Genomic DNA, 15,408 nt, shown 5'->3' on the forward strand with positions numbered 1-15,408 from the left:
TTTAAATAACTATGTACTCATAATCATTTATTTCTGAAAACAACTTCTGAAAGAGATCAGCATTTCTAGAATGTAAATAAGCATAAGTACTAATAATTACAAAAGTACGCTCTGAGCTATCACTTCCTACATCGGTAGAGACTATTATATGTATATATATATATCAAATATATCGCGCGGTGTTCAAAAAAAAATATGTATATATATTTAACAAACATTCTCTATTCTTAAAACGCAAATTTAAAGTTCATTTTAGTTTGCAGCAATAATAAATCATTTATTTGTAATTCAATTTCATTTAAAATTTAATTCACTTTAAATTTGCTTTTTACGAATAGAGAATGTTTGTTAAATTCAAATTCCATTCCTTGCAGAAATGACGCAAGATTTAATTTCGCAGTAAAACTAAAATATCCAATACGATAAGAAAATGATAGAGACACGTTTTCAATTCTGAATATAAGTGCACAGCTATTTTTAAGGCAAGCAACTATTAAACATTTTTAAGCTATTAATTTATCTTTACTAAGCGTAGAATAATTTATCAAATAAACTGGATTCAGCGATTAGGTTGCAAAATTCTTTTCGTGGTTAAAATCATTCCTAAACATTTTACAACACTGTTCCATGATGATTCTGTGCATAATATGTTAAAATATCTTGACACGAACCTCTGTTTATGGCTTCGACTTTCCAATTGATTTAGATTACAACTTTAGTAAATTACAACATTGATATCTTCATTAACTGAAGATACAGAAGTATGCAATCATAAACGAAGTCGCTAAAAATGAATCTTAGATACATTGCCAGAGGCTGTCAGTTATAAAACTTGGAATACCGTTAAGTACCTAATTACCTTAAAATGTTCAATTATTCAAGGTATTTTTTACTTCTCTTTTACACAAAGCATTTAAAAGAAAATATCGTGTTTGGAAACGCTATGCGTTGCTAGAAACAAACCGAAAGTTATACCAAGATTTGCATGGTCGAAGTACATCTCTCCTTCGAGAGTCATTTCTGAAAATTGAGTGGCTAAACGTGAATGAACTGCAGTTAAAAAAAATTAGCATGTTAGGAAAAAACCATAAAGACTTCAAATTGCATTAAAAAAATAAGACGCCGCTAAATTTAGTAAATAGAAAATGAAGGAAATAAGTACTAAACCTGCAAAAGTTTACAGCTTAAAAATATTTACAAAACAATATAAGTGTTTAAAATTTTGTAGTTAAAAATTGTTTGAAAATACATAAATTATTCCTAACTGAAATACCAAACTTGACTGAAATAAAATATCTAAGCACAACGTCTAGCACAACTAAGCACAACGTCAACCTAGCGAAAACAAAGCACAACGTCTGTTTAATAGACGAAAGGTCTGTTGCTGTTCTGGTGACTTAATCTCATTTGTCTGAGAGTAACATCAGGACACGCCCACAAAATTCGTCGGAGCAAGAAATGCAAGACTGCGTCTGTCGTTGCCAAGAGCCTCGACCACCATGCAGAGAACAGTAGGACTTTGCTCAGTTTCCACGCAATTTTGATAGACAGCACCCCCGGGGTGACGGGTCGGAGAGTCTCCCACACCTCCTTTCCCTACCATCGTCGTCCCAAGAGGACTTTTGGTTTGCCTATTTAGAGTGTCCCATGCCACATACACACTTTACAAACATCCATGCCTTCTCCGGGATTCGAGACCCGGGCCTTTCGGTAGGGCAGCTCCTGGAATGCGATGAAATCTTAACCCAGCATCCTAATATTAGACTGTTAGGTATCTCAATTTTAATTCGCTTAATGTAAACATTCTTGCAATAGGATCCCGAACTATAATCTTTTTAATGTATTCGTACCTTGGCTCGCTTGCCATTCGCCCTTCTTTTGTTCCACTAGAATAATTTATTCGCTTACAAAACTAACATCCTCTGTCCTTGTTTTTTGTATTGTTTCAGAAATGTATTACGTCGTAGATGAATTCCGGTTTGCTTATTCGAGTCCGTAATGTAGTGATGTGAAAAATCTTTGAAGAATGTTTGAAAATAAATTATATGTTTTTCTTTTAAAATAATATAGAGCAATAACACTTGGTAGCAACAATTTCAAAAGTGATTCAGTCTTTTACAGCGATCCGACGCAAAATCCAGTTTCCAGACTAATACCACTTCTGAGCAAACTCTCCTGTACTCTAATAAAGAAAATAAGGTAAAAAAAATCAGAAAGCTTTCGGATTTTATATTACGCCCAAAGGGGCGTTTTCTTAACGTTTAGTAAGTTAACTTATTTATTTCATGTTCTTCGCTCTTAAATTCATAAAATTCAATTCAACAGCAATATCACAAAATAATTTAATAAAAAGAGTTTTTAGAATTTCTGATACAAATTCTCGAGCGCTAAAAATTACTCAACGATTTCAAAGCGAATCGAGGCAATACTGTACAGAATAAAATATTTTAATCTCCACTTCGTAGGGAAGTTGACTTCAAAACTATGCTGTTTTTTAAATATTTTAGCCCAAACGGCGATAGCCAGAATGCTCTTGAAAGGACTGTCATATAAATTTCAAAAGTACCATAGTTGTACATGTTTGAATTCACGATGCGCCGTAAGTATTGGCATACATTTTCCGTTCTTTTCAGTCTTTTCTCAGTTGATCATATGAATTCGGCTTCACGAAACTCTCTTTTGTCTTTTAATTATTAACGTTCTGTGTATTCACTTTATTTATTAAATATCACGCTCTTAGCGGTCACGCCGCATAAAATTCCATTCAACACTAAAATCACAAAATATTTAAAAACAGCACATCTTTAGGATTTTCGATAGACAGACTAGTGAGATGCAGATAAAAATGTTGTACTCCATACAGTGTTTTCCACACAGGCTCGCTTTGAAATCGTTGAGTTTGTAAATGAGAAATTCATTATTAAAGTTTTACACAATATGAAAAACACTCATGTCCACAAGGATTGTCCATCATTAAGGATAATGCAAAATCAGGCAAAGGAAGAGTTAGAAGCAAAACAATTTTGACTTATTTGTAAAGCTTAATTATTAAACAAAATTTAAACAACAACAAAAGATGCTATATGTGTGATATTATTAAAAATATTAGCGATTTTTTCTTCCTGGAGCAAATTACAAAAAAAACCTATTTACAAAGAACCAATATTACATGGTTGGTATGATTGTTAATACATTGTATGTCTCCCAGACGATGCAATACTGTCCGTACAGCGCCTAGGCATGCTCAGTATCAAATTATCGATCTGATCTTGGGGGATATTACACCACTCAAAAAGCAATGCTCTCCGAAGTTCTGGTAGACATGTAGGAGGAGGCTGACTGGCTGCAACTCTTCGGCCAAGCATGTCCCATACGTGCTCTACTGGATTCAAGTCCGGTGAGAATGCTGGCCAGACCATACGTGTGATATCCTCCGATTGAAGGCATTCGCTTACGATGTTTGCACGGTGAGGACGGGCGTTGTCATCCATAAACACAAACGGTGCGCCCATGGCCCCCGAAACAAACGAACATGTTGTTCCAGAATGACGTCCCGATAGATTTGGCTTGTCATGGTTCCAATTTGAACATGCAGGTCAGTTCTGGAACCCAGAATAATTCCACCCCAAACGAGCACTCCTGCACCACCGTAACGGTGTCGTTCAATGATGTTTTCTTGGTAGTAACGGGTACCTGGAGCTCTCCGTATGAAAGTCCGGCGAGAAGCAGATTGCAAGCTAAACCTGGACTCGTCGGAAAACATCACACAAGCCCACTGTTGCGGTGTCCACAATGCATGTTCTCTACTCCAGTCTAACCGCAGGCGACAGTGAGTTGCAGTAAGTGGAAGGCATCTGACAGGTCTACGAGCATATAGACCAATCTGCCCTAAGCGTCTGTACACGTCTGCCTTGAAATTGTCGTACTAGTGGCTGAAGAGAGCTGACGAGACAGGTCTGGGGCTGTGCTCCGCCTGTTTCTTTTGGCAGTAATTGCCAAATACCGGTCCTCATTCGGCGTTGTAACTCTGGGGCGACCTGTGCTGTAACGTCTACTCACCTTACCATCATCTTGGAATCGTTGCCAAAGCCTGGAGATGACACTCTGAGGATTTCCAAGTTCGTCTGATACTTCCAGTTGGGTACGCCCACATTCCAGACGCCCGATGATTCTACCACGTAACAAATCATCCAAATGCGTCCTTTGTGTCATAACTATTCGGTTATTGCACTTAAATGCTTATAAAGCGCCTGCGAACAATTTTACTTCTTTGCCTGTATTTCTTATATATCCCTCTCTTACACTCTCGTCATTGTGACGTATCATCGTGTCATCTGGTTACTTCCTGAAATTTCCATATGATTCTTAAAGATGTGTGTAGTGATTTTACAGATTTATTTCAGAGTTCGATTTCCGCGTGACTCCGAATTATCCTTAATTTATGGACTTGAGTGTCTATACAGCTTAGGACCGCCAAATTTTTCGTAAATTTAATTCTTCAGATTTCAAAATATTTCAGATTTCTTCATGAACTGGATCTTACATGAAAATAAGTTTCGATTCGATGATGCCATGGATTTTTAAAATTACAGTATTAGATTAGAATTATTATAAAAACACTTTAACCAATTTTTTGTTTACTCGTTTATTCGTATACCACTCTGCTACATACATTTTAAAATTAAGAAGCAATATACGTATAAAAGTTTCTCAGATTTTTTTCAAATGAAATGGCATTGCCAATTTTAGGCGGAGCGGTGGCTTTGGAATAAATTTAAGTTTTAATGTTCACTTTGTTTGGTTTTGTGCTTACGTATTTTTAGTTTTCTGATCACCACCATTGCTTTTAAGAACGTAGTTGAGAAATTTGATTTAGGCTTGACGGTGCGTGACGATAACGCAACCTTTCATGTAAAGCTGATAGAATTTTAAAGAAATTCTAAAATCATTATAAAGGGTTGCATGCTTAAAAATATACGTAAAGGCATATTATTCAAGTGAAACAAAAGCAACAGTCTGAAGGTTTTAAACGTTTTCGACCAAAAATTGATTTTAGACTATAGAAAACTAAATGACGTTTCATTCATGGGCGGTTTCTAAGGCCTCATGGACAATGTTCATCAATTAAAGTATTTAAATAACAGTACATTTATTCTGCTGATATTTCAGATGTTAAAACTTACTTTAAGCCTAAGGTATTGAGTATTAATATAGTTTTGTCAGGAAATTTTCTATATTTCTTTTATTCCTCGGTTTTACTTCTTTTTACGATTTGACGTGGATCAAGCTACCAGCGTTCAGCAATTTCCCCCCTCAACTGTTCAAATTTAAATACAAAGAAAATAAGCCTCATCTTTATCATACTATTTTTATGACTAGAAGTTATCATTTTAGATTTGCGTTCCATTTTCAGTTATAAACTGCAAGAATGGCTTAGACAACATTTTCTTGGAGTTTCAGCAAACTTCCTTTGCGATTACACTTGAACAGTTCTTAAGGATACTGTATCTACAACATGTAATTTTGAATCTATATCTTCTAGATAATTTTGAATGTCAGCTTCCTGGTAGATTTTCAAGAATAGTTTAGTTTTTAATAAGATTTACACAATTGAGGCGAACCCAATTTTCAAAATAGGTTCCCATGCGATTGCGCAATTTCAATTTAACAAAATATAATTTCCGAGATGATGATACAAAACAGTAATTTCCATGACGTATTAGATGAAAACTCTGCTATGAATTAGCATTTCATAGTACGAAAAATACACCAATTCTATAAGCGAGTGGTCTTACGCGGCCATCTCACGTGGCCTTAGAGGCCATTGAAGCAGTCTTATGTGTAAAGCGAAAACATTTTCCATTCAGTTAATTAGCATGATTACGGCGTTAAATCTTATGGAAGCATTAATTGAAATTTTAATAATTTTAAGTACAGTTTTACATTACTTAAAAGTAAAAGTATATCACTTAAAAGTATATTTGCCATTGTAAACGATCATGAGTAACTCATCTAAGAATCTGTGACAGAAATCGTATCGAAAGATTTAAGCATACAGATGCGATTAATTATGTGACTTGGCATTACAATCGTTGTTAAAATACTTTATTTTCATAATTATATTTTTTACATTTCTTGCAGCTTGTTTAATGATGAGTGAAGTCTCTGGCAACTCTGGGCTCCAGATATGTTAATTAGAAAAATTTAATTTAATAAACAAATCTTATATGCAGAACAATTGTTTCGCAGTCACAATCAGTTTTCCGTACCCAGTTGAGCCACGTAAATTATGATAGATTTGTAGAGATTAACACAAAAATATTAAACCTCAGACTTGGTCGTTCAGGAAATTTCACGAATACTTCTTTTCTGTTTCAAAACAAATGCATAATATTCCCTTTATTTCTATGGATCAATCTTAGCATTTATCTCTCAGAACTTTTTTTATCAAAAATCTGTGATAACCCTTTGTTAACATTTATACAAACGAATGCAGCTTATAACAATTGGACTCTTAAATACTTCGGAAAATTAGTCCTTTAAACTTCAAAGGATTTCAGATTTCTTTATGAGATATATTTGACATGGAAACAGGTTTCGATTCGATTATGGCATGGATTTTTAAAATTATGTTCAGACTATAATAAGTTAAGTTTGAGATGATTATACTTAGTTTGATGTTTAGTCTAAGAAATTTTATAAAAAAACCGTTAATCACTGGTTTTCTCGTACACTTTTGTGCTATATGTACTTTAAATACAAAATGCTGTGCAAGCTAAGTGCAAAAAGTGCTTTATTTAAATGAAACTGCGTTGTCTTCTTAAGGCGGAGCGGTGGCTTTCAAATGAATATTAGTTTTGTTCCGTTTGCTTTTCATTGCAAAAGCTTTTAAGAGCTTATTTCTCATATTTGATTTACAGCGTGAGTGACGACGATTCAATACCTGATGTAAAACGGAATCAATTTTAAAGAAATTCTAAGGGATGCACTCTTTATACACAAGTTCCATTCTTCAAGGGAAACAAAATTAGCAGTTCCAAGGTTTTAAAATCTTCCAAAAAGTTATTTAGGCTTTAAAAAGCTAAATTATGTTTAATTCAAAAGCGCAACGCCCCACAGAAAGGTTTTTATCAATTAAAGTACATCAGCAATAGAAACGCCTTTAAGCTAAACTTTCAAATGATAAAACGTATTGTAACTTTAAAATGTATTCGAATGAGTACTAATATATATTTATCAGCAATTTTCTATATTTTTTAACTCCAAGAAGATTCCGCCTATATCTTTCTGTCACTTGATCTGGGGACATACTACCAATATTCATATGTTTTTCTCCACAACTGGTGATTTGTTCTCCACTATAATACACAAAGCTGCATATGTATCCTGGATAATAATCAACAAAAGAAAAACTTCTCATGCTCAGATATCCGCTTGAATATAAGCATTCTTCACTTATTGAATAGAGGCTGTTTTCTTTTTGATGCTTTAACGCAGAGCAGTCCAGCTTTTTAGCTTCCCTCGGCAACGCTGATAACAGATGAGATATTTTGTCCTATACAAATGATTTCCAGTATTAATGGCGACTCCTCAGCTCCCAATTAAACGAATCGTTAATTTCGTAGGTTTCATTGAAGAATCTCGGATTTGCTCTGGGTTGACTTCTGAAAGAAATTTATGAATTTCAGTAGAGAAAGGGATGAGCGTGACTGCGTTATTTCAAATTCACTCATTATGTACTATATATAAAAAAAGAGTATATATAAACCTAACTGAATGAATGATTTACTTGAGTCATATGCCGAGTCGTCACTGCCGAACACTAGCGGCGGCTGAGGAGAAAGAATTTTATTTAATTTAAAAACTTTATTAGTTTATAATTTTTACTTCACTATAAGAAGTAAAGGAAGTATTGAATTCATGAAAATTTCAGGGTACCATATTTCAGCGAAAATATCCATTTTGACCGTCTTGCAGTGTTTTTACAAACATTCATTTATTATCAAACATTACTGATAGTTCATACGTAATAGTCCATTTGTCATTTGCAATGTTGTATTCATCAATTCATTCGTAATAGGTCATAGTATTTCATGAAGCTATTTAGAGTCCATATGTAATAGTCCATTTATCTTTTGTAATGGTGTATTCATAGATTCATTCGTAATATGTCATAATATTTCATAATGCTCTTTAGAGTTCAGCCACTGTATATAATTAATCATGGTAGATCGTTAAGATCAGGCTTATAAGAGACCGTATCTTTCATAGTTCATCATTTGTAGCATATATTTGTGTATTTTTAATTCGTAATGGTAAAATTTATTTATAATTCATCATACAAGTATTTATAGTTACTCTGTGAGGTTATAATTATTATAATTATTGGATGGATAACTAAACTGTATTTTATTGATTAGTACAAAATTTTTCTCCTCTGGGTAAAAGGTACATTATGGTATTTTCTATTTTTTTCCTCAAATGCTGATTCTTGATTGCAAATTTAAAAAAAGCATTGGCGTTTGAGGTAGATAATTTAATATGAAATGATCTACTTAAGGGACAGTCATTTATACAATGATTAGGGTCTGCTCTATCCCCACATACGCATTGACAAGAAGTAGAAATGTTTCTTAGTTGAAAATATGTGGGGAATGTCCTGTGAGAAAGCAATTTATGTAGTGGTTGACTATTGTGTATTGTGTTTGTTAACATGAAGAACGATTTCATACAGTCTGTTATCTGTGTCGTTATTTTACATTTCATTTTCCCAGATATTCGTTTTAATTTTTGAAAGATGAAATCTTAGGTAGGATTTTGGCCAAGAATGCCGTATTATTGGCGTATTATTACAAGTTATGTCTGATTTTGCAGCTGCATCAGCTTTCTTGTTCCCGTGATTGGAACATGAGCTTTTACATATGAGATTCTTGAAGATAGGCGAGGATGTTGTAAGATAGTATCGATAATTTGGTGAATCAATTCAGATTTATGTTTAGTATTTCGGAGGGCTAGAATTGCTGACTGAGACTACCTGTAAAGATGTTTATTTGCTGCATGTTGTTAATTATTGAATAATTAATTGTTAATTTTATTGCTAGGAGTTCACCTTGAAAAATCCTATTTTCTTTTGCGAGACGTGCTTTTAGTGTAGTTTATTGTCTTAGATTCGGTAAGCACATCCAACACCTGATTCCACTTTAGAGTCGTCTGTATAGATAATAAATAAGAGGAGTTCTGGTTAGATGGATTCAATGTAGAAGATATTCTGGGATTGGTAGCTGGGTACTTGCAATAAGGGTTTCCCGGAGTTTCAAATGCTGTTAGATCAAATATTTCTAAATTTAATAAAATTTTTATAACTTTAAGAATTCTTAATATTTTGGGATAAAATCTATATAGATAGAAAGAGGAAATTTTTCTTTACAATCCTATTATAAAATTTAAATAAAATTTACGGAAAACGTTAGTTTATTATTAAAGTAAATGTTTATATATTTGGAGTTAATAATTTGGGAAAACATTTTTTATATATTTGGAATGTTTATATATTTGGTGCATTAACGTCTATCCAGCAATGGTTTTCTAAAACATTATATGTGCATTAAATATTTATTCAAGACATTTAAAGTTTTTAATTACTTTTAAAATTCTTTATATTATGATATAAAACTTATTAAGCATGAAAGAGAAAATTTTTCTTTATATAACTTTTAAAAAACCTATTACATTAATTATGCGCACTTCCTATCATTTTTTAAATTAAATCACGTATCTTTACGTTAGATGGTGGGATTATTGCTGTCTGTTGTTTAGGAGTTAATCTTCCAAAGGTATATCTTGTTTTTTAATGACTACTCACAAGTTGCTGGATGTATCCTTTAGGCGCTGGTGTCAAAGGATTCCTCTCTTTGAGGTCTTGCTGGTGATATAACTTTTAATGTTCAACTAATATTTTATACGCTCTACAATATCTTTGCTTTACTGAGCTCTGAAAAATATGTCACTCAATGTAAGCAAAATAACACCTATCGGTTTATTACGCAGCACAACCTCACGAATTATCCAATCGCATAGCCATTTTCGAGTCACGACTATGTAACTGAGGCTTGTTAATTGCCGCGTCTTTGGGGCATTACAGACCTTAAAATGAGTCGAAACGAAATACCTTTTGAGAGTTAACCTGCGAACTTTTTGAACCGCTTTATTTTCGACGGCGATGTTTTGTACCACGATGTTTTCTCTTTGCTTCTTTTTTCCTTCGAAGGTTTGAACCACGTCGTTTTCGCCTTTGCATTGTTTTCTCCACGACGTTTTCTTTAGCGATGTTTTCGGCGGAAACCGTTAAAGGGATAAGCTACCTGCCTGATTTCCATGAAGCGTTCCATTTCTCACGTCGTAATTTATTTGCCGGGAAAGAAAAAATATTTATATTTTCCTTAAATTGGGAATTCATTTATAATCAAAATTGAAATTTAGTAAATAAATCTATACGAAAGCGCCACTTAACAGTTTCTTTTTCCCTTTACTAAGGAATTTTAAAACAATGACTTGTGGAGATTTATCTTCAACAGCTAGAAATTTAACACTACAGTATCATTAATAGAACGACTTTCCCAGTTTTTTTTTTAAATGGTCTTTTTTTAATATACATCTTTGCCCTCCAAATCGACTAAAATCAAATCTTGATATGAATCTATGCCAAACTCAAAGTTGTTGTGTTACTAATTTTATGTTTGAGTTTGTAAAATAGTCTTCATTAAGGCTGCTTTCTCTCGATATTTCTGACTTTTCTAAAATTCTTTATTACAAGTGTAATAAATCCTGATTTGTTCTTTTGAATGCTAAAACTATTTAATAATGCTTTCATAAGAAATTAAGAGGAATATTTTTTTAAAGAAGGCAAATTTTCACTAGCTGGGGACAAAAAACAATTAGAATTCCCATGAAAAGTTGCGGTTAAGAAATATGCATATTTTTTAGATGAACTGAGCTGAAGTTTTTCACGTTTAAAATATTTATAAATATTTTATATACGTATATATATATGTGTGTGTGCGATACGAATTTGTGGAATTATTAGTGTTTACGGGCAAAAATTCAAGGAAAGCAGGCTGCCGCAAATTCACAGCATGAGTGCTTACCATGAAAGACGAAGCTTCGACGGGAGGGTGCCGCCGAGCCACGTGGTCACCGTTAAAAAAACGATTTCGGCGAAAAAATTCGATTTTTTTTAATTGCCTAATTTGAAAGGTCAGTTTTGTGGGATTCCGAAAATGGTTCATTTTTACGTTTGTGATAATTAGAAGAGAAAATACAGCCAATTAACGGCACTGGAAGTGAAAGCAGAAAGACCGGAAGTGCCATTTAAAAGGCTCAACTTAAAGGTAAACAATGTTGTCATCCGTGTTTTTTTTACCTGTTTGTGTGTAAATTGTGCTAAAAAATTTCATTTTAATTCTGGGTACTTTTTTTTGTTTCTGGCAATAATTATTTGGCTTAATGTTTTGAACTGGGACTGGCAACATTGCGGTTTTTTGAACTGGGTCTGGCAACATTGCGATTAGGTATAAAGACTATGTTGCTGGGTGCATATATAGCAATTTTAATTTTTAATTCAGGGTATCTTGGATTACTTCCAGTGTTCGAACATTTAGGCATATCAATTGGGCAAGAAATGATTAAAATTACTTTGGAATTGATAACGAAAGAATAAAGAACTCGAAACGTCATTCGTCGCTCATTTCGAAAATAGCCAGAAAAAAATTAAAATCAAATAGGAAATCAAAATTACTTAAGTATAAAGATATGGAGGGTGTGATGTACAAATGTGGAGAATTTTAAGTGTGCAAATACAACAGAACAGTTTTTCTGTTAATGTGAAATCTTTAAATGCGTTTTCTGGAACACTAATTTTTCTAGTGTTTTTATATACAAGAAATGTAATTACTCAAAATGTTCTAAAGGTATCTCTATTAAATTTCACTATAGTGTTTTCTATATTATTTACTAGGTTTTAAGCTACAATCTAAGTTATATTTATTAATTTTATGGTTTTATAAGTATTTCTATATAAAACGATAAGAAATATTTTACAAAAAACTGTGTTTTTTCATGTAATTTCACATATTTTAGTAAATTTTAGAAATATCATAAACATTTTAGTTCATAAACAGATGAGTGTTGTAGTAGTATACAGTATAATTAAAATAGAAATATATGCTGTGGAAAAAAATATACGACATTTAACGCAAGTGTTAAACTCCCCTAAAAATATACATAAAATTGCATATATTTCAAAAATTTATGAAAATATTCCTAAAAATTTACCTATTTTCATGATTTGATATCATATTTTGACTAAATAAATATATATTTCATCAGAATTCTATGTTTTAAAAAAGTGCTCCGAACGTAGGCAGATACCTTAAAAATTTCAAAAATCAATATCTTTGGATATAATCATCAATTGAAGAGTTTGAGGCACAAACGGAGAATCTCGTGAAGGGCCTTCCAAAACCCTAGTTCCAGAACTGTTTCTGGCTGAATAAAAATTTTGTCCTAAAGACATTTTGCAGAAATATAAGTGAGAGTCCCAGAGAAGAAAATTTAAGAAATGTGAAAGAGAGGAGATTAGTTTCCCTAGGTTTGAGGCATCAAAGTAGAGTTCTAATGGATTAAGTCATAGTAGAGAAAAGTCATAATAGTGAAAGTAGATGCAAAAGTACAAAGATAGAATTTAAATAAAGACAGAAAAATAAATATTTGCAAGAATACAAATACAGGAGTATATGCGTAGAGTTTACGTTGGAAAATTCAAATCTCTTGAGAGATGAACAGGATAAGCACGTAATTATTTATGTGCTTGTAGAATTTTGTATTGAAACGAGTTAAAATTCATGCCAGACTTACAACTAGCATATTTTCTTCAGAAATTGCTGGTGATTTTGTTGATAAACTTATCAATAGTTTCAATTCTCTGAAATGCAAAGATATGCAGATGCCTGAAAACTAAATTTTGCTCTTCATTTTGTGGCGAGGTTTTTATTACGTCCTTGCAATCTCCATCTGAAGTTACATTCGTTCATAGGAGTATTATTCCTATAATTTCCAGAATAATCTTGTTTCGAAACATTATTTCTAAATATTTCCTTCTGTTAAATTTTCCCTATACGCCACTGCATCCAGAGTAAAGATAGCTTTTCTTATTTGCCTTACCCACGATCACGATGGATATTAACTGAATTTCACTGATAATTTTGACTGAAATGTGAAAGATTAAATAAAAACAATGCTTTAAAACTGTAGTATTAGATATAGCGAAAGTAGGAACCTGAAAATGAAATAGTACTACTTTGTTTCCTGTAAGCAATTTTCTTCCCGGAACAAACTTACATCAATTTTATACAAAATTGTTGCTTGTTCCCCCACTTGAAATTTTGTATAAGAAATCCAACTTTGTTAAATTCTGAAGTGAGTAACTGCATCGAGATACTGAATTTTGAGACAATAAGGCACTCTTGAACAAATTTAATAGTAGTTTCATTTGTAAACTACTGTTAACGAGGAAGTCAAGAATACCGACATACGCCGTATACAACATATCTCCCAAGGAATCTTTCACAGTTAATCCAATCTCCCTCTTTTAGATATTTTTTCAGCTTTATATTCATCCCATCATCTCAAATCTATACAGTGTAAATTTTTTGCATCAATAAACAAGGGAGAAAAAGCTCTTAGTCAAAATTGAGACTTTAAAATTAATCAGCAGTTATAACAGTTAGTGTTCTTCATTTCGCCATCGGCAGGTCCGTTATTTAGCTGAGTTAGATGTTCATTAGCCTATTAGATCCCCGTCAATGGAATAAAATAAAATTAGATCTTAGTGCAATGCCCTTCCAGGCAAAAAAGACTTTGCGAGAAACTGCTAAATTGTTGACATTGCTATTTTTTCTTAGTTGAAGAAACGGCTTAGGATTACGCATACGTTTGTGAAATATTTATCTAGATCAGGCGTTTCCAGTATTCTGATGAATTTGCACACTTTACACTGAATGCAGAATTGTCGGCGCTAAATTTTCCAACAAAAGTTCGGATGTATGTAGCTGCAACGTATGAATTTAATAAAGATTCAAGATTATGTCCCAGATGGCGCACCTTTCATTATAAACCCACCGCTTTGCCTCTAAAATGCAATGCAGTTTCATTAAAAAAATGTTTGTATAGAACATTCAAAAACATACTGTATTAAAAATAGCGAAACATTTATACCGTATAAGTTGAGTAGAAAAACTGGTTTGCAATAAGTTTTCGCTATGAACAGTAATTTAATAGTCTCGCCATTTCAAATTAGTAGCTACATTTAGGAAAATATTATGGTGTCAGATGGAGGCAACTCGTACAAAATAACTCATTCCTCTAAGACAAAACTTCGTCGTCAAACGTTTCTTTCGCGAAACTTGGCATGTAATCCCTAATCTATATCATGAGCAAGAGATTCTTTAAATATCAATCAAAATTGTTTTATTTTCGATTAAAATTATCTTACCTTGACATTTTAATTCTGACTTTCTACTTTCCAAAACTGTAGCACTTATTTTAGGACAAATTTTTTAAGAATTTACAGCTTTTGCACGCTGTCAAGCCACGCCCCATTTCGTAAGGACTCTACCGCTGGCATATCACAAACAGTATGTTTATGTGATTAAGGCAAAGCCTGGAGGGCTGTCTCCCTAAGGAAGGGGAATAGAATGAAAAATAATGTCTTTTAAAACATTTAATGAAAGTGCAACAACTGGTTTACTGCTTTGGCTAATAAACATTTTCTATCATTTTCACAATTTCGGGTAGTTGTTTTAGAGCATTAAATAAAGAAAGATGAACATACGCCATACCTCTATTTGTTGATGAGCATTCGCAGGCACAATCATATGTTATAGCGTAGTGGAATAGCGTGAAATTAATCAAGCTGGATTAGCATCAATTGGAAAGATTTAATCGCTGTTGAAATAAATTTTATTTTCCTGGATTGTGTTATTGTAGGTGACGTGGCGTGGGTAATGTAATATAATTCTGAATCGAAGTCGCGGTTTCGAAATCTAAATTATCTTATTCTCGAGAAAAAACTGAACTGACAATAATCATAAATCAAGAGTCAAGGTTTGCTATGAAAGCAAAGGAATCAATTGACCATACAAATGTAGATACGCATTTAAGTACGACGGATTTTAATCTGTTTACATCTAATAATCTTATCAAAATAGGATTCCATAGGTTAAGTGAAAACTGTAAACATTTTATTTATTTTAATTAACTACTTCTTGTATGTTACGCATCTTTCCCGTGTGTTCTGCTTTTCCGTTTTTCTAACAGAATGTAAATTTTAGCTGACGGGTATTTAGTGGGGTA

This window comes from Stegodyphus dumicola, chromosome 11 (genome assembly GCF_044657685.1).
Source record: "Stegodyphus dumicola isolate Sdum_Otavi_A_Nest chromosome 11, ASM4465768v1".
In the NCBI taxonomy this organism is placed as follows: domain Eukaryota; kingdom Metazoa; phylum Arthropoda; class Arachnida; order Araneae; family Eresidae; genus Stegodyphus; species Stegodyphus dumicola.